Raw genomic sequence first — 5,138 nt, 5'->3', positions numbered from 1 at the left:
GACCTAAACATGAACAACACAAATAAGTTTTCTACACAACAACAAACTGTCCATAACAGTTTATAATTTAACTCAAACCTTGTAAGTTTGAGTTGTAAGTTACATAATGAACCACAAACAGATTAAGCAGAAAAGGATAAACTTATCTTTTAATGGTGCTTCTTCATAGGGAGTACGGATCCAGCACCAACCTGTGGGGCAGGAAATACAGGTAAAAAGAAAAATTAGAAGAAAGACTATACAAACAAATGGTTTTCATGGTGATTCGTAAACAGTCAACCTTAAAGGAGGTCGTTAATGAATTTTGAAAAATATAGCAAAGAAGAACAAACTTATCTTTAAATGCTGCTCGTCACAGGAAGTATGGATCCAACACCGACACCGGTGGGTCAGGAAATCGAGAGGTTTAATTGAATGATAAAAGAAACAAGAAAATATATTCAACGATTGTCAAAAAATTACTTTAAAAAACAACCGAAACCTAAACACTCACCTTGTCTTTCAGACATTTCAGACTCGAGACGCTGGAAAACCTCCACGTGGTCTCCGTTCACAGAAATCCCAACGTAACTAAAATGGTGGAACATGACTCGAAGAGTGAACACGTTCTCCGAACACGCGGCTCTGCCGTTAAGTAGTTTCAGCAAAATTAAAATAAAACTTTCTTCCACCTTAAGTGAAGTTTAAGCTACGTAGCAAACAATACAACAACAGTCAAAACGCCAGTAGTAGAGCAGAAAAATCCAGCCGTCGCTCACCGTTCTATCTCAGCCGTCCACTCCGATCAGGTCGATCTGCTAATGAGGAATAACGCCGTTCACCTGTGGCTTTCTAAAGCACTTGGCGGACTTTTTCAGCATTTGACGTCACACGCCGGTACCTTTTCATTGGCCTGTTTTGCCTCATCTTTGTGACGTACCAACACCGCAAAAACAGCTTCATTGGTCCGTCTCTGTGGGGCGGGGCTCCCGCAGCAGAGTTTCAATGTTACTATTGTTTTTATTGCAACTGTGTTTTTATTAAAGATCTGATCAAGAAGGCAATTAGTCAAACTGAAAGCTTGATTAATTGAAATGCTTTACAACCAAAGAACAAACTATGCTAAAATGTACGTTGAATTAATTCTTAACTAAAATCTGTGTGGAGAGTGCAACACTGATTTTTTTTTAAATATATACGTTTTGAGTGCATAACTATAATGACTCTCTTGCACGCTTACTTAAAGAGAATAAAAAACAGAACAAAAGGAACTCAGTTCTCATGAATACCATTACTGTTCGACAGTCAAAGATTCGAATCAGTAAAAAAGAGTCGGTTAATACAGCTAATACTCGTGTCTCATTCGCCGGACCGCAACCAGAAATAAGGACCGTATAACGTATTCCAATTTCCGTTATACAAACGTTTCAATATCAGCTCTTTTATTGAAGAAAAAGGTTCTATTAGGCGCCTTAAAAAAAGTGAATGTCAGTTTACCGCTGACATTCACTTTTTTTTCAATTTGTCTAATAGAACTTTTTCTTTAATAAAAGAGCGTGCTTTGACGACTGTAACAGAAAAGCTCGTTGGTGAAAATCTACAAAAACAAATAATTTAAATACAAAATAATTTCAAATAGTTTTTTAGTTAATCGTTATTCCAGCTCTCTATATATAGTTTGTAAACACGGGTGAAGGTTCTCCGCGTCTGACGTCACCTGCTCTGTCGCATCTTTGTGACGGCACAACACATAAAACAGTATGATTGCCGGACTCCTGTGGGGTGGAGCTCCCGCAGCAGTGGTTTGTTTTCATGTGTACCGCTGTTTTTAGTAAAGTGGTGATCAAGAAGGCAACTAGTCAAACCTAAAGCTTGAAACGCTTTATAACCAAAGAACACATCCTCTTATAAAGTACAGTTAATAAAATCTTTACTAAAATCCGTTTGTGTGCAACAACTGAACTTTTAAAATATAAACAACATTTTTGAAGTGCATAACTATAGGGACTCTCTTTGAACACATTTACTCAAAGACGACAAAACTGATAAAAACCAACAACAAATAACTCGAAACGTATCTGTATATTAATAATAAGGGGGAAAAAGAAAATGCAAAACATTACTCCTTCCTCAACAGTCTTGAGTTTATCAGAAACTATTACTGCATCTTTATCATCTTGATGTGTTTTTAATTCAGGACCTGCAGCTTTTGCCAGATTTTGAAAAACAAAGTCAGTTCATTATTCTTCTAAATGTGTTAAACCCCCTTTGTCTTGTCAAAAGTCATGATAAATCTTTGTTAAACACTTAATCTCTTTAACTCAAAGACGACCGTCGGCCCATCTCTCTGGAAAAACTGCGCCTCATCTCTCGGGCAGAGAATCAGAGGCTGTACGTGTTATTGTTTCCACGCCATTGTCTGTATCCTGTGGAGCCAGCCCCTGGCTAAGTGTTTTGTCTCAGGAGAGAAGGTCAGGTCTGCAGTACACTCTGTGACTTTCCCTGAATCAGCTGTTTGGAGCTCCAGTTTGAGAGAAAACAGCCTTGGGCTGAGCTGACGTCATTGATAGCAGACTGGAGACAAGCCTGGATGTGGGGACACACTGGTTCCACACTTGTCTCTACTGTGTAGACACAACCCTTTGAGTTTTTTTCACTCATGGATGCACCAGTCGGAGTCATATGGCCAACAGTGTTTCACATTAGTAGCTCTTTTGACCAAAAGGGGCAAATTTTGACCTTGATTTCCTTTAAACAGTTATTCTCACTTTAATAATGTGTTTAAGTTTGTCTTTTCTTTTTATGTTAGAGCACTTTACTAATTTGACTTATTGACACAGTGGGTAGATATTAAATCAATACTAATTGTTATGGTATCCTTTTCTGCCAAGTGTGGGCCATACAAGGCATACTGGATACAAACAGCTATCATATATATTACCTAAAGGAAAGAGAATTCAGTTTACAGTAGAATAAAAAAATATTTTAAAAGAGTTTACAGGTCCATTCAGATAATTCTCAAAACATCGAAAACAAAACAAGCAAAAAAAAATCAAACATTTTTTGCTTGAGTAACTAAACTTGTTTAAAAAAAATATCTAAAAGATAGCTCTTTTCCAGTATTAAGGCTATTAGGACTAACTATGATTATAATTAGCAGTAGTAAAAGTATCATAATATGAATATAGTCGCATAGATATGATACCATAAAACATAATAATAATTACAATATAATAAAATACAACACTATCTGAATAGTAATTATACAAAGGTGAGGCTAAAGGTAATCAAAAACACAAGAACACTTCATCTCTGTTGTCCCTGTATGACTGTACAACCTCAGACACACACACACACACACTTCTCCTTCTGCACACATTAAACATACTCTAGTCTGAGTCTGAGCTGCAGCTTTCTGTCGCCCTCTCCATCATTTCAGGCAGTTGCCAGACAATAAAAACGTCGAGACTTTTCTATATGAGTTTCTATGGCGTGGCCAGGGCTTTTGTTTGCCTAAAAAACATATATTCTACATGTGACTATTACGTTTTTTATCAGATGGCTGTTAAACACACCAGTCATGTTTTTCCCCTTTGTGTCCTGTCTCACCTTGTGTCCTGTACCAAGGCGGGCAGTGGCTGGCCGTGTTTGCCCATGGTGGGAGTACCACATCCAAGACTCCTTTGTGCCTGTGTTGACAGAAAACACGAGTCCAAAACACAATGTGTCCAAATGCCTCCTCCACAGAAGGTAACAGAATGGTTTTGAACGCAGAACTTCCCTGTGTAAATAATACTGCAAAATTAGACGTGGGCAGTGGAGGAGCTTTTCTACTGGTACCCAGAGATAAACAAAGCCATTTCTATTCCTTTTTAATTTTTTTCTCACCTGTAAAGTTGTCAGTTCAACATTAAAATATTACATTGCTTCGAGGTTGGTAGCTTCAGGTTTACCTTATTGGCCTACAAAATCTCTTAAGATTTTTTTGGAACACTAAGAAACATTAAAATCATAAAGAATTAACCCTGTAAAGTCTGACACATTGAAAATCTGAATTTTTGGACCAGAGGTGTTTGTGAAACAGTTTTTTAAAAATGAAAAATGCCACATATCCTCTTGACTACCTACATTTTCTTTTCAATAATACCTAATGTGATTGGGTAGGGATAGTTGCCTTAAGATTGGGGAATTTAAAAAAACATATGATTGAAAACATCTTTACCTGGTATTCAAGATAATATTCTCTTTTTTTAGCTCACAACAATGTTCATTTCAACATATTTTGCAACAACGGCTTTTTTCACTTAGAATAATTAAGTAAATCTGATACAACTGGTTTTACAGGGTTAAAAAGTAGTAGTAGTGATGATATTTTCCTTATAGCCCCACCCCGAACCAGTGTGTGTGTGAGCGTGTGTGTGTTAGTCAGTCATCAGCTATAGATGCTTAGGCTCCAATAAGTCCAGTGTTTACAGATGAAATGGAAAGTAACCTTGCAGTGTGTAGATGTTGGCATTAAGCAGCCAGACGTTGCTTAGGTTTGAAGTCTGGACTGGGAGATACTGGGATTTTACATGACATAACATGACATGACATGATGGAGTGTAGATCAAGATTTGGTGGCAGCCTAATGCAGGTCTCAGTGACTCACTGAACAGAAATTTATCTAAAGTATAAGCCACACAAAGGAGTTACGTGGTGGTGGAGCGGTTAGTGCTCTCTGCCTTACAGAACTTATAAAAGGTCCTCTAACTGTATGGAGTTTCTATGTTTGCATCTGGTTTAGTCACTGGTTGCTTTTTCTACACAGTATGTGGTTCTTTAACGTAGGGGTCCCCAGACTTTTGCCCCAGAGTAAAGTACCTGCAGCACTACATGTTAAACATGGCTTCTCTCGACTGTGAAGGAGACACCTTTAAGTCTTGGCGTTTTATGGCAGGAAGTATAAAGGTCATTGCAAATGTCCTTGATAATATCCAGCCTGGAGAAGAGAGGACGAGGGTGTGTAGGAGGACGGGAGAGGCAGCAGATGGACGGAGGCAGAAAGAGGAAGGAGAAGGAGACAACATTATGAGCAGGAGGGAGGCTTCGCTCCAACACCACACACACACACACACACACACACACACACACACACACACACACACACACACAGAGCA

This window comes from Cynoglossus semilaevis, chromosome 20, assembly GCF_000523025.1.
Source record: "Cynoglossus semilaevis isolate Cse_v1.0 chromosome 20, Cse_v1.0, whole genome shotgun sequence".
NCBI classification, from domain to species: domain Eukaryota; kingdom Metazoa; phylum Chordata; class Actinopteri; order Pleuronectiformes; family Cynoglossidae; genus Cynoglossus; species Cynoglossus semilaevis.
The sequence above is the reverse complement of the archived record's forward strand: the minus strand, read 5'-3'. Positions refer to the sequence as shown.